This window comes from Coturnix japonica, chromosome 3 (assembly GCF_054131305.1).
Source record: "Coturnix japonica strain WE chromosome 3, WE-NBRP24, whole genome shotgun sequence".
Taxonomy (NCBI): Eukaryota; Metazoa; Chordata; class Aves; order Galliformes; family Phasianidae; genus Coturnix; species Coturnix japonica.
In genome coordinates this window covers 26,692,244-26,715,029 of record NC_140665.1, presented here as the reverse complement: position 1 = coordinate 26,715,029, position 22,786 = coordinate 26,692,244, and the positions used below count along the sequence as shown (strand labels likewise).

General features: G+C 40.8%; 1 long non-coding RNA gene across 3 annotated transcripts in view; it reads left to right on the top strand.

The window, feature by feature from the left end:
• Positions 1–22,786, top strand: part of LOC107311163 (uncharacterized) — a 68,840-nt gene that overhangs the window by 443 nt on the left and 45,611 nt on the right. The window lies entirely within an intron of this gene.

Here is a 22,786-nt window from a genome sequence, read left to right as displayed (position 1 = left end):
GTAACGAAGGGAGGGGATGCTGCAGGTGGTTTTGCGTGCTCTTAATTTTCCTTATTTCTAGCTACGGAATTCCGGAAGACGCGTTGCTCAGGTAAGATACGGGTAATTTTGGAAGGGTGATTTGCAAATCAATTATGAGGGGAGTGAGATGGGACAGCTGAAAAATGAACTATTTTCACAGCGCTGTGGTGGTAGTGGATGGGCAACACCTGTGTGCTCAGGTGTGCTCCCTGCCCAGCCACTCAGCGCCTGCAAACTCAGGTGGAGGGGCTCCTGCACACCTGATTTCGATGAGAAGGGGGTTTGCCTGCGGCAGGGATAGGTGTCTTTCTGCTGGCGGTGAAATGGGTTGCTGTTGCTCTGGACTGGGAGCTTTTGCTTTGAATCTTTTGGGACAGGTTTGAAGGCTGCTACTACGCTTGCTAGCAGAGGTGAACAGCCAGCTTCCACGTAAGTTGCACGTGCTTCTTTTGAGAGCTGTTTTTTGTATTGTTTTATTTGTTTGGGGGTGGGGAAACTTTCAGGAGAGACTTCAGTTAAACACTTTTCTCAGACGCTTTTCTTTAGCGCAGATAAAGGTTCTTCCTGTTGCTTTCAGCAATGTAAACTGCTTTGTAGATTATGTGGAATGAGATGGGCTCCGTGTTGTGTTACAGTTATGGTAATGACTCCTGTATATACAAAACTAAGGAGTGAAAAGGAGTTGATTGAGCATACGTGCGACTTGTTCTCACCCTCTGCAGTGATGGGTGCGGGCTGATTGTGTTAAGTGCTTGTAACTGGGATGTAGTTGATCACAGCCAGGTGTGGGCTTGAGCACGTTTAAAGGAGTTTACTCCCTATAATCCCAGACTACTTAAATATTTTTATTTGTATTTTCCAGGACCAATTTGGCTTAAGTTACTGTAATGTTCTTGGATTTTCCCTTTTGTCTATGCTTTAGTTGTTCAAGGGGTAGTTTTGTCTTGTGCTGCAGGGATTTTTTAACTTGTCTGCAGGGGTGCAGTGTCTGTATGTGTTGCATTCTTGGCTTTTCTTTAAAACAAACAAACCCAGTGGCTGCAATGCCGTGGTGGGGCTAACAAACTTCATGCTTTGTAGGTGCCTTCTCATTTGACACTCAGGAATTTGTAGTCGCTTAGCACTTTATGAATTGCCCTCCTTTAAAACTAACCGGAATGCACAACTTGGGTCAGTGTTACTGATTATTTGGTTTCTGAAAAGGAGTGATTTCTTGAGACTTGTAGTTCCTTGTTGGTGAAGAAAACTGTGAAACTGCATTGGTACATTCTTCTAGGGACCTTACCAGCAAGACAGACCAGGCTGTAGCTGTGAGGGTAACTTTCACTGAAAGCAGAGAAAACCATTTTGCTAACCTCAGTGGTAGCTGGGTAAGTTGCTGTAGCTTGCTTATTTGGATGTCACTACTATAGTGGCTGTTGGGATACTATAGCTGTCGAGCCTCGTTACAGACACAAAAAATCTCGGATATTCACCTTGACTAGTGACTTAGACTTAAGATTTAGATCTTAGAGTTGAGTGTTTCCCCTTTTGTCTGTCTGTCAGCAGTGGAAGCTGGAAGGGTGTTTATTTGTTTTAATGGGCTTTCTTTTGAGTACTTAAGTAAAGTGAGAAGATAGAGCCTTGTTTGCTTTCTTTTACAGTCTTAACATCTCAAATAAGAATTTCTCATTCTGGCTAAGAGATCTTTCCCATTGTATTATTACTGTTGTGTTCCAAAAGATCCAGTGTTGCTTTTTTTCCTCTCAGTCTTTTAACTTAACTTTACACTGCAGAAATATCTGAAAACCCTGATGCCCTTGTGTGTTAGTTTTATTAGAGAGAAGAAGGCATGACCTCCTTAACCAGCTTAGTTCCCACTGATGATTTTTTTTCTCTGTCTCTCTCCAAAGCATTCACATGAAGTTGTCTTTGATGCTGATGAGCAGAGATGAGGTGCATCTCTGAGATGCTGAGGGACATTCTGGTTGAAGGAGCAGATTCAGTGATTGGAGTAAACAAACCTGTGTTCTGCCACCTGAAATGCAACAGCAGCTGTGTCTTGTAGGGCAAAGTGTGGTTGTGTGTAGCTGGATGGAAAAGCTCTATCAGGACAATTGTGTATAAATCAAGATGCTGTTACTTTCGTGGTGTAAAGTAGATCCATGCTCACAATTACTCTTTCAATCTTCGTTTCTTCAGCTGTTCCTTTGGTGCTCCTAAAGGATTGATTGGGTCTCTGCCTAGAGAATTGTAGTTGTTTTACTGCTGCCCTTGCCCTGAGTGCTATTTTGTGTGCTTAGCATTGGTCTAAGTAAAGATAAATACTACATGGGAGTTATTTCCAACCAGGTTGCCTTATGAATGTCCACACAAATAACCACATGAAACATGAGGTTTCTCCAGGACCCTATAACTACCATCAATCAGCTGGAGAATAGGCTGCTGGTATCACTATTGAAACGGTGACTTAAAAGTACAGAGATGCTGAAGCAACAGAATTCTGTGCAAAGCTTTCCTTCTTTCCAGAAGCCTCTGCTCACTGATGAGAAGGGAAGTATCAGACTGTATTTAAGGTTGACTTTCTCTTGATAGTCTTAATAAGGGTCTGAAGAAAAGCAATGAAGGCTCCGATCTGCTCTGGTTTTCTATCTCCAGTTATTTAAGCAGTAAAGCTTCTGCACAAAAGTGAAAACAGGCAATAGGGCTTGCATAGAAAAGCTGTTTGACAGTGACTTTAAAATAATCTGGTAGAACTTCTGTCCTTACATGAAAATGCTGTATCAATTGCATTTTCCCCCCTGCACTGGTCTTGCAGAATCTCAGCAATTGCCTCTCACACCAATATTCCTGCTGGTGAATTCAGAAGCAAGGGAAATTGCTGTTGACTGCTGTAGAATTAATCATTTATTTAAGATGAGCACGTGCCTAACTATACATTTTCTCCTGTACTGAGATCCCTATGCAGAATGCTGTCCCTTTCTGGAAAAGAGAAATATTTCCTTCCCCTTTCAGCCTTGCAAGAGGTTAGGTGATAAGTGTTGACCAGTGTTGTTTGTTTGATGGATGATGTTGCTTAAAAACCACCCTCCTTAGATACATGTGTGTGGGTGAGATGAGGCCGGAGACAGGCGTAACAATAAATTCCCCTGTGGATAATTACTAGTCTAAGGCTGCCCTCTCATGGAGGCTACCAACTGCTGCACGGTGCTTAGAGGTGTTTCTCACTCCTAGTCTTCCTTGCAACCGTTTGTGCTTTGTAGCGGACCTTTGCTTGTACATCGTTAATGAAGTGTTGGTTAACTTTTTAGAAGAAACACTCGAAAGTTTTGAAATTAATTTAATTTAAATTAATTTAATTTCAAACTTTTTACTGTCATTTTATCCCGAGGGCAGACGTTTGTCTACTAGTTGGCTTTTTCTTCCTCCCGCTCTCTCTTTTGCATATAAGGAAAGCTGATGGTGGGTTAGAGAAGAGACAAAGTCTTTCAGGAAATGCACATTAATGTAGCAAAAACAGAGTTGTGAGGAGGCAAGTGACCGGATTAGAATGATTTTCTTATTTATTTTTAAAGGAATATTGACATTCACCAACCTTAATACCAACAAGAAATCTTGCCCTGTTTTATTATGTAGCGTCCTAAATCTCCTAACTAATCACATACAATTTAAAATCATGTCTACTTTAGTGTTTCAGGTAGTATCTTAGTTATCTGACATTGGGACAAAAAGTTATCTTTGGCTAAATCGATGCTGTGATCATAGTATCATATGCATATCACAGTCTCGTGCGGGCTGGAAGGGACCTTAGAGATCATAGAGTCCAACCCCCCGGGATTCAAGACTTGACTGTGCTAATGGGTTAGGTTGGTAGACTTGTTATCCAGCCTAATTCAGGACAGAAGTTGTTAATTCAACTGTGAAGGATTTTTGTTTTGTGCTTTATTACCATTAGCAAACAATTAGTCCTCCTGGGTGATCTAAGGTGAGAACAAGAACATTAACTGATTAATTCTTGTCGGCTTACCTATGTTGTGATGCCTTTCAAAGATGTTCAAGCAGAAAGGGCGTTCTGAACTTCTGTCTCCAACAAAACATGCTTTAGTCTTTAAAAGCTAGTCATCGCGTGTTCTTCCACAGCCCTCCCTCTCTCAGATCTCTTGGTAAATACTACAAATGCTTGAGGAAGTGTTTTCCTGTGGTGGTAGGAACGTACTATTTCAGGAGCCTGTAGGGGGTGGAAAATGATCATGGCCTCAATCCTTAATTCAGAGGTACTGAGTTTGAAGCCACTCCAGTATCAAGAGTTTTAGGAGTGGCCTTTACTAAGACACTCCAAGTTAATCTGAAATAAATATCTTAAGATCAGTTGTTACAATTCTGATACTAGAAAAGCATCTTGAGGGTTTGATACGAGAAAGTGTATTTGCAGTGACTAAGACCAAACTGACTGGTTGCTACCACAAAAGTGTGTAACACTTTCCTCCTCAGCCCTCCCCTAATGAGGCATGGACCTTGAATGTAGCTCATCTTCTTGGAAATTGTAACTGGAATTTTATCTGAGATATTTTCCTCTCTATCATGTCTGGTTAAGATGGCTAAGAGATTCAAAAATAATTGCAATAGCGATAGAAGTGAATGGGCTACAGTGTAAAAGTACATCTTTTTGGGGGAAATATACTGTAAAAGAAACTAGCAGCAGCTTTCAGGGTCCCTCTTATCAATTTTCCTCTGTTGGATGTTAGCTGAGAATTGAATCGATTAGACTGATGTTCAGGCGAACACAGAACAAAGACTGGAAACTTACAAGAAAGTTGAAGCGCTCTCTTTTATGCTTGGCATCTCAAGCTGTTCCCCAAAAGGTGGCGGTGTCTGCCAGCAGGAGTGTCTTGTTCTGGCAGATGGATGCTTTTTCTTAAGGTTCATTCAGTGTTGTGTTCTGTCCTGGCTGGCTTTCCCCCCTTCCCTCCTCCTCCATAACCTTTATCTTTCAAATGAGACCAGCAGCCTGTATATTTGACAAATATTTGTCTAGCACTGTAAATGAACACAGACTTAAAAATGACCTTTGAGTCAAACCAGAGCAGATTCCCACACAAAAAGGAATTAGTTTTAGTTACTTTTTGTCTAAGCTGTATAAACAGAAATTATTAGAATGCATGCTATGAATACTTTATCTCTACATCTGTGGCTGGATGTCCACAGCTTTTTATAATGTCGTCACAGCTACAACTGTTCCCTAAAGACTGTGCTGAATGTTCGGTCCTTCACTCTCTACTTATAAGCAAGCTTTCCAACTTTTCCAGTGTTCTCTGTTGGGGTCAGATTCAAAGAACTCGGAACTGTCCCAGTATCATAACCCTGACTTTGTGTAGCTGACACTCTTTTCTTATCAGGGTTCTTCTGTTGGAGCTGTATTTTATTTCTTCTGCCTGGACCTGAAGTTACTCCTAAGCTACTGCTTTGTCTGACTGCAGCTCTGAGCCTGTTGATTCTCCCACAGGATCTGACCAGTGGCCATCATGGAATGAGGGGAGTACAGTTTATACCCTGAAACTTCCATCTCCCTTCCCCCATCACATCCTTACACACATGATTTCCTCATCTAGTTTTGTAGTCTTCTCCCTGGAGAGCTCACAATGAATCTGAGGAAAGGAGTGGAAAATGCCTGCAGAAACAGCTAAATCTGTCCTTTCATTTGGGGACAAGAAACCCAAGTCTACCTCTTGGGACACACTCAAAGGCGTACTGGCTGTTGCTTAAAAACAAATGAAAAACAAGCTTTCCAGAGAGGATTTTTGCATTTAGGAACCTGGTGATTGTGTGAGACCATTTGTGAGATAGGGGTAAATTAACATGGATATTCTAGAATTAAATTCACTGTGCCTGAATTGTTTCTACAGTCCAAGTACTCTAAAGTAGCATTGTCTTTACAGTATAATTCCCCTTTCAGGCTTGTTAGAATTAAAGGGTTTTCATGTTAATAATAATTCAAAATAATATTGTATTTTTTTTTAAAAACCCATTTAATAAGGCAGAAGAGTTTATGTCAGTGATTCTGCTTCAGGGCTGTATTTTTATTTTCTTTCAAGTATTCACTGGCTAACAAGTCTGACTCGCCCTCAGTCAAAAACTAGATGATATATAGGGATAAACTGTTTTTCTGTTTATTGTAAAGAATGCTAAACCTGGCAGAACCAATGGCTATAGAATCCAGTACTCTCCTTACTACAGGTTTTCTTGAAGAGCTATTAGTTCCACTGTTACCAACTGCACTGAGGCTTCAAGTGATTCAATAAATAGTCAAAAGCCAACAACAAAGAAAACAGCTAAGAGCTGCTCTGTATCAGAGAAGGTAGAATAGAACTGGAGGAAATACCCATCTGGAGTACTGTGTCCAGGTGTGGAGCCCTCAGTACAAAAAAGATATGGAGATTTTGGAAAGGGTCCAGAGGAGGGCCACAAAGATGATCAGGGGGCTGGAGCACCTCCCCTATGAGGACAGGCTGAGGGAGTTGGGTTTGTTCAGCCTGGAGAAGAGAAGGTTGCGGGGTGACCTCATTGCAGCCTTTCAGTACCTGAAGGGAACTTACTCCCAGGAGGGGAGTAAACTCTTCGAAAGGGCTGATAATAGCAGGACTAGGGGAAATGGTTTTAAGTTGAAGGAGGGAAGATTTAGGTTGAATGTTAGGGGAAAGTTCTTTACTAGAAGGGTGGTTAGGTCCTGGAACAGGCTGCCCAGTGAGGTTGTGGATGCCCCGTCCTTGGAGGTGTTCAAGACCAGGTTGGACGGGGCCCTGGGCAACCTGATCTAGTAAATGTGTATGTTTGGTGGCCCTGCTAGGCAGGGGGGTTGGAACTACATGATCCTTGAGGTCCCTTCCAACCCGGGTAATTCTGTGATTCTGTGAAATGAAGAACAGAGTAGTGGTGATTCTCAAACATCTTCTGTCTAACAGCAGATAGGCTTTAAACTTCTTTTATTGGGAAAGATGCAACTGAGAAAGGATGGATGAAGGTATCTTAATGCCACAGGCATGGAGAAGACAAATAGGACTTTGTTTGCTGCTGCTTATTGTATGAAGTCCAGATGTTTTAGGGAATTTGAGGTTTAAGCAAAGATGGAGATTTATAACAGTATCAAAGACACTAAGAAGAGATTAGAGGTGCTGGAACTTCACAAGAGTTCAAGCTGTGAGCTTCAGGATTCTCAGAGCTGTGAACTATGTTGTCCCTGAAAGACTGATCTTATGAAGGGTTGTTATACGTGCTTGTGGTAGCCCTGGCACTTGGTGTCAGAAGCAGGCTGCCTGGGCTACCATGACTAATGTGACTGAGAGAATCCCATACGCTGTGGGTGTAGTGATTGTGTTGTGTTTCTTCTTGAACACTGAAATAACTGATTTTTCACATGATAAAAACTAGCTTGAAAGCCAAACTGCTGGTGGTTTTAAAGCTTTTTGTCTTTTTAAATGTAATAATGACTTCTAAGCAACTTTCCTACTTCTAAAACAAATATTTTAAATGAGTAATAGGAAATTAGATTATCTGAATTATTTCACAGTCATTGTGTAGAATTTGTTTTTGTTTTTTTTTCTTTTTTTTTCCTTGCCCCTTGTCTTGCCTTGGTATGGGTAATTCTTCACTAGGGGCCAGGTTCTGGAAGATGAATATCGTAAGCCCTACAGAAAGCTTCCTGGAGGTGTTTGGTATGTGAGGGGAGAATTTTTTCTATTACAGAATGTTGCTTTTTGATTACTTGTTTATTGTCGTTCAGCTGATCACCTTCTGGAGCGTTTGTTTTGCTTATGCCTCGATTAAACCAAAAAAGGAAATAAAGAAAGCAGATGAGTCCTGCCCCCCACTGCCTTCACCCAGCAATACAACAATAATAAAACCAGATATGCTGGTTCTTCCCTTATGACTAGGTGTTACCCTAAGACCTGTGTTACCCATGCTCATGTTGCAGATATTTAAAAGCAGACAAATTGCTGCTGTTAATGGAATCTGTCACAACAGTATTTCCATTAAGCTTTTAAAACTACTTTTCCTCATAGGGTTCTTTTTTGTTAGCTGGCATTTGGGACTGGGACAGAGAGAAGCATGAAAGGAGTACATGGTTTGGTGCTGTCTAAGCTTTCTAGGGTATTGACCATAATCTTTGCCACATTTTAGGTTGAATTATATGACAATTTCTTAAAACCAAGGACAACAAAACAAACAAAACTGGCTCAACTGTAATTTGAGGCATTAATAGAGTTATGTAAGCATAGCATTTTTTTTTCCCCCCTTTCTTATATTTCTATAATCTCTTATGGAATAAATTTCCTAGTAAGATAAGGAATGAATGTTAAATGCACAATGCTTTTAAAGTAGACCTGGAGTTTTAGTTTCTTGGATCTCTGTTGGGATGTTTGGATCAAAGCTTGTTTCTTTAATGACAAATAAATTACATTAAACACAATTATATGCCTTTCATGCAGAATCAAAGACAGAGCTTGTCAGCCATGCAAATATTTTGGTACATGCATTACAGATTTCTTCTGGGCTGAGCAACTTCTAATTTAATTTAAGAAATGAGTGGGGTAGAGTATTTATAATAATCACTGTTGCAGAGGAAAAGAGTAGGAGCCTGTTTGCTGACTTCAGTGGGCTTTAGATCAGAAGCAAAATTATCGCTGTTATCTCTAATGCCCTTAAAATGATTGTGATAAACTTCCTTTTCTTCTCCTTAGTATCCACGTGCAAAATCTTGTAATCTCTGCTAATTATGAGGCAACAGTTTCCCTGACTTTATTAGAGGCTTTCCAGAACTGTGTTAATGAAACAATGAGACATGACAGGTTGGGTGTTATGTTTTAATCATGATTTGCCTTGGAGGTTAATGGCACTTGGCTGACAGCCTTGTGCTAATAGCCAGCATGTGCAGCTAACTGCCCAGGTGTAACATTATTAATTTACTTTGGTTTTCTCCAGGCTGCATGTACATAATTGAAACATGCAGTCCTTCATTCTTCAGCCCTAGTGTAGCCTGATTTTATTTATTTATTTTTGGAGGAGAATCATAAGATTTAGCCAAGTAGATCTAGAGCATCTTAAAGTACTGACTCACTCAGTGAGTTTCTGTGTAGTGTGTAGGGAGATGCATCTTGCAGAGAGGACAGGAGCAGGGATGGGGTGATGGAAACCTTCTCCCTTTTCCGGAGGCAGCCAGCCCAAGGCACTGTGAGTCCACAAATGTTATGTTTTATATTACCTGTTGTTACTGCCAAGAGAGATAATGTGACCACTGAATAACACATATACAATCATCTCAAACGATAATTTTGTTGAGCTTCTTGTTGGGTGTACTAGTTCTAGAAGAGGAAGAAATGCAGAGGCTTAAGGGCAAACTGCCTTTAGAAGTTCTTCAGGCTTTGGTTCAACCCCTTCTCCAAAATCTGCTGAGATAGACATAAGAAAACTGAAATCAAGCCGTCTACTTTGTACTGTGTTAACGCCACCAGACATGCAGTACATGCAGTAGAGAAGCAAGTCTATATGCTGCTGGGAGTGATGCAATTCCAACCTCAAATGAGACTCCATTGCCTACAGTTCTGATTTTTGGAGTAACTTATCAAAGCCAACTGCTGCCCTACATCCCATAGGAAAAGAGCCCAGAAGTGCTTTTTTGGATCTGGGTTCCTGATGATTTTTGCTCACAGATAAATAGACTTTGGACTTCTTTGTTAATTTTGGAGACTGCAAATGTAATTATGCTAAATAACGTAGAGAATGATTCCTTCTGCTTCAAGTAAATTTCTTGCTTATGTAAGAATCACTTCCAGGATGAAGTAACTGCAAGGGGATATGATAATGTCATGTATTTGGTTTGATGTTTTTCTAATAGAGTGATTTCTTGTACTATGTTTTTTATTGGTGTCAAATGACTTCTAAGAAAAACTCATATTTTTAATTAAATTCTGTGCTGTTGTCTGGTGATTAAAAATAGCTACGTATATGGGAGATGAAACTATGAATTCATGAGGGAAAGAAAATCCCTCAAATGCTATCCAGAGAAGTACAGACAAACCAATTAGGAGTAAAGAATATTGAAATACAGTTATTACTATGTAATAACTCCTGGCCTCACTCTTTCTGCTGAAACTGCTGTTCCTGAAAAGAGTACAGATGTAGCCCCTGTATGGCTGCTGCTGATTTGTTCTCTGCTGACGTGTGAAGCAGTGCTGCTGCATGAGCTTGCTGTCTGTGCCCTAACCACAGGGGAGGCCAGGTGGGCCGGGATGAAGGGGGCTCAGGAAGCCAGAGCTCTATTTCTGGCTTTGTCAAGGACCTGGTGCATGACCTAGGGAAAGGCACTCTGCCTCTCCCTGCCTGTGTTTCCTTTCCTGTTTATATAGGCTGCACACTCCTCAGGCAGTGTCTTCTCTGTGTTTAGTGTCTAGTTCTCATCTCTTAAGGGTTGTGGTTCCTGGCTCTGATAGTGAATAATTGAAGAGATATGGAGGTCTGTCGTGATTACTGGTGAGGAGTCGCTCATGAATAGTGAATACATCTGCTCTTTCCTGTGGAAAATAGATGATTCTCTCTGTTGTGACTGTGGAGTTACTTTGTCCCCAGTTAAATAGTCTTGATCCAAGTTCCAGAGGCTCATTAATACAGCAGCTACATTGCTTCCTTGTTTTTAAAGGTGAGAATGGACTTGATAAGAGCGCTGAAGCAGGGACTTGTGTATAGAGTTCCCTTTTGGAAATACAGCATATTAAAGAACACGCTTGTGGTATGGAGTAGTGCCAACAATTTCTATGCAAGTAGTAATAATTCAGAAAAATACACCTTGCTAGGGGAAAATACACTGTAATAATTGCAGTGGCCTGAGATTGCTGAAGCTACTGCATGTGCCTAGGTTGGTAGCAGGGCCTACATGGCAACCAGCTGGCAACGTGGCAACACATGCACCCCACATATACATCACCAGTTATACAGATCCCAGAGACACACACAGCACTGTAGAAACGCAGTACCATGGGCTGCATCCTGAGGCTGTAGTCCCAGTTCAGCATCTGATACACACTCCCTCACTGTTGCATGCACGGAGCTGACCACAGGTCTCCCTTGGCTCCTATGTTCTTGACCCTAAAGGCACCTCTGGCTCCCAGATAATTACTTATTTATTTATTAACTAGTCCAGCTTGCTCTCTTCTGGCCCTTGCAAACCCCTGTACCCACTGCAATTGTTAGTACTGTGGGCATATATTCCTCCCACTTGTGATCTTTCTTCTGTTGCTGGTACTCAGATTCCCATACAGGCATGTGAACCAATAACAGATCTTCACCCCTGATAAGTTATTAAATTCTTTTATAAGGTGGCACAGACAATGCTGATCAGCAGTGGCCAGACAGCTGTACCAACCAGATGTCTGTTTACATGTGACTAACATTTTATAGCCCTTTGTCATATTTTTTTGGCATATTTATTTACTCCTGAATCACATAAATCCATCCCTTTTCCACCTCTGGTGTCTTCCCTCATCATCCCGTAATGTCTGAAATGCTCTTCTCCCACTTCCCATACTGTCCCCAGCCCCTGACAAACAACCCTTCTCCATTCAAAGGGTGAAGTAGTGTTGGCTCATCAGCCATTGTTCATGGTTTTTGCACCTACCCACTGGATCTCAGTCCCTTTTGAGACATTCCTGGGTGCGTCCTGGGCAGGGAGTCTTTTCTTTAGAGTCCTTGCTTTGTGTTTCTGCTTGCACTTATGCCTCTATGCTCAATCAGACTGGCAGAGATCAGTTCTGATGTCTCCTAAGATGGGCCTGGGAGGAGCTGGGGCAAGGTGTCATTGGTCTCCCCTCCCCTTTATTATCTCTGCATTCATTTGTACATGTGCAGACATGCTTTTTTCACATAACATAACATACCTGAGGCCTTCATTTTAACTTCATAAATGGCTAGGGAAAATGTGAGTAAGCAGGAAAACCCAAATCTGTAGCTGGTTAATCCCAGGTCACCCAATATACCTAACATCTGAGAAATGAACTTATTGTTCTTGCCAAAATGGTGTAATGAAACCTAAGGCAAAACAGTGTAGCTACTTTTCCACATTAGCAATTCAACTCTCTCTCTCTCTGTCTCTTTTTTTTATTTTAAATATCATTCTTTGAACTATAAGCACAAAACTATAATTAGTAGGCAGAACAGATATACCGACTTCAAAAACAGAAATCAAGCAATGTTGCCCAAGGCAACACAACCACATCTTGGTTGTCACTAGCATGTTACAGAGCCAATAATCATGTACAGAAGTGAATGACTTCATGGGAAGATGAGATAGACATTTATGAAGGTTAACACAATTTCAGCACAGAAATTGAAGAGCTTTATCTATTGCTGATGTTGGTAGCCAACTCCCGGTTTTGTTTTCGTGGTTTATCCTGCCAGTTATGTCAGACAAGGCAAAATCTAACAGATTTCTCTTCCACTCCTATGTCATCTATTTATCAAACTGTCTGCAAACCACCGGCCTTCTTGTCGGTCTGGGCAAATGTCAGCCCTGAAAGCAAATGCTTTCTCCACCCTCAATGTTTGCAGAAATGGATTCTTATCTGAATAATCAAGCAAGCTGAAAGAAATGCAGCTGGTGATCCTTCTCCCATGTGATGCCTGGTGGTGGTTGTGTGCTCGGTGCAGAGTGGTCTTGAGTGAGGAAATGCTCTCTCTCCTATGAGCAGGCTGGGTCCAGGGCTGAGTCTGGTTAGAGCTCACGTGAGAGCTGTGAAAATATATATGGATGAGTCTAATGTGATCCCGAACCTGATAATCCAATTGCATCTTAGATCTTGTCCATGCTGAACAATTGTATTGCCCTAACTGTTCCAGAGAACTTTTCGTGTAACCCACGCGTACAGTTGAACTTGTACTGCCAGTGCTGTGGTATTGCATATTAGAATATCTTGGCTGTTGACTGCTGCATATGAACCACAGACTATGCTGGTACAAGGCACTAAAAGCTCCCTGTCTCCTATAAATGGCTACAAACAAAAGAGCCTTCTCATTGTCATGCTGGCTGCCTGCTAGCTGGGAGGATGCTTCATGATGGCGCTTTGCACGTATGCATGTGTGTGTGTGACAGTACACATAGAGCTCTACTGAAGTCAATAGACCTTTACATGACTGATAACAGAAGGCGCCTTTTAAGTGAAATCTGAGTCAGATGCAGTTGTCTCTGTGCACTGTGTTCCAGAGGTCCCAAAAGCTCTGCCTCCCTCTCTGCAGCCTACCAGCTGCAGCTGCACTACTGGGATGACCTGGGAAGGCAGCAGTGCTGCTTGGGAAGCGCATCTTGGCCTCTTCGAGGGGCCTTTTCCCATGCTGGCGCCCTGGAAAAGGAAGGAGCAGAGGTAAAGATGGGGTCAAACAAGTTGCTTGAAGTAACGTTAAGGTCATGAAAGCTAGAAATGAAACATAACCTGAAAAAAGAAAACAACATTTATGATAGTATTCTATGAGGCACAAGAGAAGGGAGAAACAGGGTAAACCACTGTGTTTTTGCTTAAAAAATCCCTTTTGTCCCTCATTGAGATTATCTTCCACCAAGAGTACAACAGAACGGTTGTAGTGCACTGACTGCTGCTCCAGCAGTACGCTGTCCTCTCCCCACATCAGGAAATAGTTGCATTGTTTTAAATACTTTCAGACTAATACTGCAGGGTTTACCTGTGGAGATATCTGTGATAATCTTGTTGAAGCAAGAACATTTCAAAGCAAAGATAAAACAGAGATTTTTTGTTTCCGCAGGTGACCCCATTGTCTACTTCTGTATTTGCTATTCTGTATTTTGATCAGGTAGTTTCTTATTTCTTCTCCCTTCCTCTGGTAAATAGTTTGTAGATTTTATTGAGGTTTTCTGAACTGAAAACTGATGCCTGGCACTTTTATTTTTTCACTATTTTTTTTCTTTTTTTTCTTTTTTTTTTCCCATGAGAACTTCTTACTTTGTGGTTGCTTGAGGAAGTTGACTTAAGCGATTTAAAAAGTAGTCGTGGCTTATTTAGAAAGACACTGGCCGTTAACACAAAAATACATGCCTAAATATGCTAACAGGTGCAAGAGATGTCTAATCACATGATGGCTACAGGAAGTCTATTAACCATAGTGTAGGTTAAAGACAGGTCATTCTGATAATTACATACAGAAAGTAAATTTTTTTGCTATATCTCTTTCTCTTTTTCTTCCTGAGTTTTTCCTCCATTTACAGCTGGAAGCTGAAATTTTCTGCGTTCTAGATTCAGTATGAAAGGTTGTGACACGGACTAAAATCAGCGACAGTCATAGCTGTAGTTGAAACAGAAATAGAGGTGTGAGGTTAAGCAGATATCAGCACTCTCTGTGAACTTCTGTGCTCTTTCAGTTTTCAGGTCACAGCTTCCAACTTCTTTCTACATGCTACCTAGTGTCTATAGAAAAAATCTTGTAGAAAAGACCAGGCTACTGTCCCGCTGTCTAGGCTGTCTTAATCTCCAGAGTCATCTTTCTACTATGCCTAATTTTGAATAATCAAAATATATTCATGAAACATATACAAATAACTGAGCATAGTGTCATTTCTTTTTGAAATGTTTCCTAATGGTCAAGTCCATTTTATGTTAGGAAGTACATACAGGCATACGGCAAAGCCGGTGCTTCTCAGAATTTAGATCCTCTTCATTTTGTCTGTATAGCAGGTCCAGTCTTTTGGTAACAAATGAGATGTATCCCTCTGTCTTGCCAATGGAAAAAGGTAAGCGACACATCTGGCTAGAATGTTTTTGCTCATCTTTTCTTGTCCCCAGCAGGACAGGACAATGTGAAGAGTGAGATTTTTGTTTTTCAGAGTGGCTTCATGCCCCTTTCTGCCTTTGACTAAACTGACCTGCATTGTACACATGGACGTCAGTTTGTAAACCTCTGTCTGCGGTCCAAACATTTGTGCTGTTAGTCAGCTCGTGCCCCTTTCTCTGCCTTTGAAATTGTAATGCAGATAGAGGTTGCTATTTTTTCTCTGTAGGGTTGCAATTCCTCTTCTCCTTTCAGTATTATGGTAGAAAGGTGTTGGTGAAGTAAAATCAGTTGGAAAATATGAATACTAAAATTCAGTGTCACATCTGTAGATGATGATGCTTCTGTGTGATGCTTACCCTTTACAAGATGGGAATGTCTGAACAGCAGTTCTGTAACATTCTGGAGACATGCAACAAAGATCTTGCCAATTTTGCATTATAATCCATTTCTCTTGGTGCAAAAACCCCATCACAGTAGCAGTGCAGTAGATGCTTAACTTCTGTTCCTACAGTCATATTTTTTCTTTAGACTGTTGTATAAGAATTCTAAAACTGTGAGTGTCTTAACTTCAGCGTTGGCAAAAAGTGATGATCCAGTGGTGAAGTGATTGAATTCAATTTCATTCTACAACAAATTTCCCCTGAGCCTTTGATGTTGCTTGGGCTGTGGCTTTAGAGAACATAGTCCTTGGCTGGCAAATTATCTTAAATGATAAACAGGCATAGCAGAACAGTCTATCATTCTTCCCATCTGATTTGTCACTCACTAGCATCCCAGGAACTTCTATATGTGTAGGATAACCCATTATTACAATGCTGTTTCAAGCATTAGGTTTTTAAATAATTTTTTTTAGTTAGCAATCATTTACACTCTTTGAATTTAACTGCTCTCTCTCTATAACATTATTTAAACATTGAATTGTATAGATTTGGTCCGCTTACCCCTTATTTTTAATGTTTCAGTGTGTTTAAGCTCTTTGTTTTAATCTGATGTTTTCCACCTTAGGTAAGGTTATTGTTGCTTGCTTTGTTGTAGCCTCATGCTATTCCTCATGTGAGCTAGGGAACAGACAGCCTTCTCAGTAGTTGTACTGATGGCACTTTGCTACCTGAGCCCTGTGCTCTGTTCTAAATGCTGTGGTTGTCCTCACTGCTTGTATTCCTGCTCAAATGTGGATTGAGTTTGGTGACTCTTCTACCAGAGCAGCAATAGCTTTAGAAAGGGGAGGCCAGGCATGGCACTAAACTTTGCCAAAAAGCAGCACACTGATTTGCTACAGAAGTATGTACATAGGATGGTATTTGAATGTTGAGAACCTTTTCAGGAATGATTTTGGGTATTCTCTTTTACACTCTCTTTACCTGTAGTGTGCCTCAGTCTGTCAGTCCTGCCCTTCTCACCAGCTACTTGTACAAAAGATAGTTGGAGAGCTGGGCAATGTTTTCTGATATATAGCTTCTGTACCTCTACTATTCCTCCCAGTTTAGATCATCCCAACAGTGGGATATTAGCATTTTTTCTTAAGAAAAGGCAGTCCTTGAGGATAGAGAAGGGACAGGTACAGCTGTGGTTGTCTTTTGATATCTAAATAAAGAGTGTTTGAAGATTTGCATGCAACTCTCTTGTCTGCAATGACTGCAGCATTCAGGAGGTAGATAGGAGACTAAAAACCAGTACACATTTCATGCTCTTGCATGCCTGAATGCAGTACAGGAAGCTTGATCCACCCTGAGCTTTGATCCTACTACTCTTACTAATAGAGGCACGGTGCTGATGTAGAAAAGTCAATATGAACAGTGAAAGACTGCCAGTGCATTTGGCCTCCTGGAAAAGGGAGGGTATTTTGTTACAGGGTGCACAATACAATTTGATTAAGCAATGTATGTGAGATAAGAAGCTTGGGGTAGGTGACCTCATAGATGTGTGGGATAACTGGTGAGCCTGAATGTGGTCATCTGCATAGGAATGAGTGAAGTTCACTTGGTTCACTGAACATGAATCGGGATTGAGACATGACTACTAAAAGAAAGAGATGTATCATAAGATGCCAAGGTACAAAAAATATTTGAACATTGCTATGGTTTGATTGACAAAAGAAAATATTTTGTGCTCTACTGAATCTATGCTATTCCACAATTACAGGCAGAACTGAAAACCATGGGTTTAAGAGATCATTATCTTGTGTCCTTGATCCTGTCGAGCTGCAATTTTTTGTCATTGTCTGGTAAAATATTTATCTTCTGGAGGCCTTTGTTTTTCAGTTTCATCCCTTGTCTAAAATAGTGAGCATTCATGATAGTGATTATACACTTGGAAGTAACTAGAAAAGCACTAAACAGATAAACCGGATGAAGTCCTAAGAGTCAAAGCACTGTGAAACACCTTACCTGGAAAGGAGTTGTAGGAATTCTTTTGTAGACTGATATCTAGGTGTAATTCTCACATTGCTAGCAGATTGAATAGTATTCACCTCTGTCCCATAGATAGGCACAATAAAAATAGATTGAAGTATTTTTCTTATTCTGTCCTGATGGCTATATTTGGCAGCATAGCTGCTCTTCAAATTTTTTGCTTTTAAACTTGCAGTGAAAATGGAAGAATGTTTATACGCATTATAATGAGGAATAATACATTTTAAGCTCTAAATGCTCAAGCACAGTTCTCTCTTGAGTATGACAGTTTTCACTCTATTCCCAGAGAAAACAAGGCAAAAATATTTCTATTTTTCCCCTCAATCTACCTGGGAACTTCATGTTAGTCTGAGGGACAAGTTTAACTTGTATTACATAGCATAAGACTGCATTACTGTCTTTTATAATTAAACTCAGATAATTCTCTGCTCGATTTTCATTTTGTTCCCCCACCATAACCCTGTTTTCAGTGAAACAGATGTGATTACTACCAAAGTCTACATAATGTTTTGGCACCATTTATGTTTGTAAAAGATATATTGAGACACGGCTACTCAGTCTTCTAGCATCAGTTAAACCAAGGGAAAATATCTAGATTAATTCAAGTGGTTTGTAGAAGTGAAATATCTTGCAATGTGTGAGAAGCCTTAGAAGACACAGAAGTGAATAATATCTCTCTTGCATATGCTCTCCACATATTTCTAGCAAGCCATGGTTACAGTTTGTGAAATCTTGAAAAGAACAAAAAAATCCATAGGTTGAATACTTCATTCTTTCAAGAACACCTAAATGAATGAAAAAAGAGGAGGATAGAGTCTTATTTGATAGGACAGTATAGTTTTAAAACTGGACCAGTAGTTCTTACCTCTGCATTAGAAAGTACATATTTTCCACAACGCATGTGGAAGAGAGTTGAGTGTAGGGGATTGGAGAGGAAAAGAAGGAACTCCAGCAGAACCTTTAAATCCTGTTGAACTCCAGTAACAAGACTACATAGCCTAATGAATAAAAGCATTAATGCTTTAGGGAGGCAAAGGTCCTGTGATTTCCATACAAAACAGTTGTATGTTTGGCTGTGATCAGTAACTGCTGATTGAGACTGGGTTATATGATTACTACTGACAAAGAAAAACACAAGCTCAGAAAATATGTGAAGGATGTGGATGGAAGCCTGCTTACTCGGCAGCAAACAATGTGGAAAAAATAAGAGCTTGCTTATGTGTCAGTAAATTTTAAACTATATAACATGGGGCCATTGCCCATCCAGCAGTTCCTTAGCAGTACTAGGAGACTTACCTGCTATCTTTTGAGGTTCTTCCTCTGCTATAAACTTACTTTCACTTGTAGAAGTGATTTACACTGCATCAAATATTACATAGATTCTTGTTTCAGAAGGAGTACCAGCCCTAGTATGATATGGAAAAACAGGAGTCAATCCTGTGTGGGACGTGCAAAATTTGAGTTGTCAGGTTTGGATGTTGTCTGGCATGTGAAGGATGAGAATGCTAAATCTAATAGAAAAAAATAGTGTACACTAGCTAATACAAAGACTTCTTTACTCTTCTTTCATTGTGTGTGTTTTAACAGGTCTTTTTATGTACCACCACGATCACAGCTCCTTCCTCTGGGCAGCTCAACAGTGGCTCTGAGTCGCCTTCTGTAATATTCTGCTTCTCATTGCCAACAGAGTGAGCCAACGGAGAGACTGGCTCTCAAAAACTGTAGTTTTGTCTTTGTAAGTGCTATGCCCAAAGTGCATATGAGGTCATATCTTTGGAAGACAGCTCTAACCAGCTGGGTCTAGAAGGAAGGGAATTTTCTGGTCTCTAGTTTCCCTTGGATTTGACATCCACTGTATAGATAAAAAAAAACAAACAAAAAACAACAGAACAAAAAACACCATACAAGAAATTTTGACTCTTTCCAGCTGCTCAGGCAGTTGGGTACTAAAGTGATAATTATCTTCCTGGCAACAAGTTAAGCCAAATGTCAGGAGTAGCAGCTGCTGGCAAAAGTAGCTGATTGACGGTATGATGGAGTGGTTTTTGGCATCCTTCTGGGGAAAAAAATGGCATGAGAGTGAGGGAAAGTTGCATTGACTATCAGGTGCAATAATATACTGTGATAAGAGAAACATAAGTTGATAACAGAGAATGGGGAAATTTGAAAATACTGGTAGCTCTGAAGAGGGTAGAAAAATACCTCTTGGGCATCTTTAGCCATTGATTTGTGTATATCAAGAAGGGCCATTATTAGTGTCAGCTGAACCTATATCAAACAGTCGAGCTCTGAATTTTGGGAATGTGACCTAGAGGCTTTTCTTCCATTGCAGGTAAGAAAAATTCAAGTGCTTGGATCTCTTTACAAGCAAGTTTTGTGAGGAAAAGAAATAAGTGTTACATTGCAGGGTAACAGATTCTTAACCACTGGGGCAGTGGTGGGGAAATGCGTGATGATCTCGGGTCTAAGATTTCTTGCGCTCTCATGTACTCGTGTCATTCTTCTGACTCTCCTTTGTAAGCAGCACCAAAAGCATCTCAGCAATTGTGGAAGTAGTCATGAGGTCATCATGTCACACTGTCATCATGTCTTCACTATCACAGTGAAGACTTTATGAGTTTCCCACAGATAGAGGGGATCATGCAAGGAAAACTTTTGAAAAACTTTGGTCTTATTTCTCAATAATGGATTCAGAAGCAAGTTTTTAATGTGCCTTTATGGACAAAACATATAATGAGTTTTGGGGTTTATGTCGTGCCTGAAGATGTTCTGAATGGAATGGTTTTGCATCTATAAGTAAGACTATACAGACCATAATGTCTCCATTTTATATTTGCAAAGATAATTAAGTCTCCAGACAAGAGATCATTTTATGTTTGTCCTTCTCAGGAATGACAAGACACTTAATTCTCTCAGTGAAACGTATATTTTCCTCAGCATCTATTAGGAAACTGAGCAGCACAAAGAAGAATAATAAGTGTATTTATGATTTTTCAAGTGATAAAACTTCAATTGGATAAAGTTTGCATATAGTGTGGTATATGTGTAACTAAATGTGATGTAACTTGACTTTATTTATAATTCAGTCCTGAGATTTAGGATTCATTTACGTAACTGAATAGTCAGCATTTATATATGTGGAACACTTGATATCAGGCATCTAGCCCAGCATATATCACGGGGTTGTGTAATCACGCTCGGTTTCTCATCATGAAAGCTTTAAGTTGCAGCACCCACCCGGAGCCTTTCATTTTAAGATCTGACTTGCTCTAAAGCATTATGTTTTCACTCAAAGTACTTTAAGATGTGATCTGAAGCCTCAGCCTTTGGTATCCATGTACACGTTTGTATATTAATTAGCCTACATAAGCATCATTACTCTACTTTTCTTATGTGAGTGCTTATGTGAAAATACATATACATCCCAAGAAAGGCCCATTAAAAACTTTGGGATTGAGAACCCTTCTTCAGGTCTCAAATTCTGCCTGAAATACAAGTGATGGAAACAGCCTCCCACCCTTTCACTGTTTTCTGGTGAATTCAGAAGTTCTCTGTTCTGAGATCAGACTGTACTGTCTGGGGACACGGAAGGGAGGAGTGAATAAGATGGGAGGGGTTAAGCATGAGAATTAACCATAACAATAATGTGACCTCTCTTGCTAGTGTGTTGTAGACTATCATTTGTTCTGTAAACCGTTTTGCTTGTCTGAGCAATTTGTTAGTTTTGAAATGTAATTGAGGCACATTACTTAGTTTTGTTTTTCTTTGCTCACTTCTTGCACTTCCTTCAGAGGGATGGTGGTTACTTGAGAGTATTTAAAACTACACGAATAGCAACTGGGCTATTCTATGAGTTCTAGATAGAATTTACATTTTTATATTTCCAAAGGCAGCTCTGTTGGTTTACTGTGAGCAGGTTCTGCTAATTGCCCTGGATCTCATTACATCTTATTCGAGTTGTGTGTATATTATGTGATGCTTGTACACTCACTCTTGACACTATTTAGCGTCAGAATTTGGGAGTTTAGCTATTAGTGACTGCTTAGTGACATAAATGCTGAAGACAGAGTGTCTCTCTCAAAGAGGGAACACTATTCTCTTGGAATCGTGGGAGAAGAGTTGTTATGGTACCATGATACTTTTGTCTCCAGTGAGGATGTGCTCCAACCAGCAGGCATGCTGATTATTGTGTATAAAATACTGCTTTGGCTGATATGAGCAAGACAGGATGAGCAGGAAGAGATGACCACAAAGTAGCTAGAGGTTTCACATGAAAGCATGTTGTTAAGCAAAAAAGAAGTACACAGCAGTAGTGTGAAAGCACTACTGGTAAATAGTGAATGCTTAGAGGTAGAGGTTGATTTAAACATCCCCTCCTCTTTCTCCTTCTGTGTATAAAATTCCTCTGTCATGCTTCACATCGTTTATATCTGTAGAGCCACAAATGGCATCGGGGTTTGTGTCAACAGAGGTCCCTTGAAAACCAGCAGAAGCAGAAAAATACTGCTCAAGAGATCTTCAAATCACCAATAAGACCAATGGGGATAGGAAGATAGGGGTCTTGTCCCCATGCTGTGCCAGTGGCTGCTTCCACACCCATGGTTCCTGCCCATGTGGCTGTATAGCCTCCTTCTTTATTGTGTTTGCTGCTTGAGAATGTGCTGCTCACCATGCAGCATACTCTCTCACTTATGAATTTTAGCATCAAGACTGATGTTCAGGACCTGTCCTTAGGAAGACTGCAGATCTCTGTTGCTAAAACAAAGGAAGGACTGCCATTTGGGGGTTATCTGCTATGGTCTCCATTTCCTAGTCTTCCTGCTGAAAATGGTGTGCTCGCTCTTGCCTTGGAACCCCTAGGTGTACAAACATGCGTTGGTGATATTGCACCCAGGAGACTCTTACTGCCATCGAGGGCAAAGACAAGGCCCTGAGGCTTCTTGGCATGTGTGCTGTCCAAGAAGTAGTGTGATGTGGCAGCAGGGAATCTTTGCCGTTCATTTCTCTGCTTTCTCCACGTTGTTTTTTTTGACCCTCCCTGCCGTGCCAGTGTGTGCCGGTCCCCAGCGCCCAGCTGGGTTGCACAGCTGGGGTGGCACGAGCAGGAGGTGTGGGCAGCCCTGTACCAGCTGTGCCCATGCTCTGCAGGGCCTCTGCACGCCACATCCACATCTGCCAGTGAAAAGATTTATGTGTGGATTCACTGGTCATCTGGAGTTTGCTCTAATAGCTGTGCAAAAGCCATGGGGCTTCTGAGTCCCTCAATCCCCCCACTGGAGCATGTGTGTCAGGGAGTGTTTGTGAGGCACCCTGGTATGGGGCTACAGAAGCAGCATAGAGGAAGCATTCTGCAGGTCATGTTGCATCTCCAGCAGGTCCCAAATCAGACTGCACCCAAAGAAAGAGAGAAATCAGGAAGTGTAGTGGTAAGGAAAAGGCTGTGCTCTCTCACCCCGAGTAACACAGGCATTCCTTTTCCATGACTCTTCCCAGATCTGTGGCATCTCTCAACCATGTTTAATCTTCCACCTTTGAACTCACTTGAGTTCACC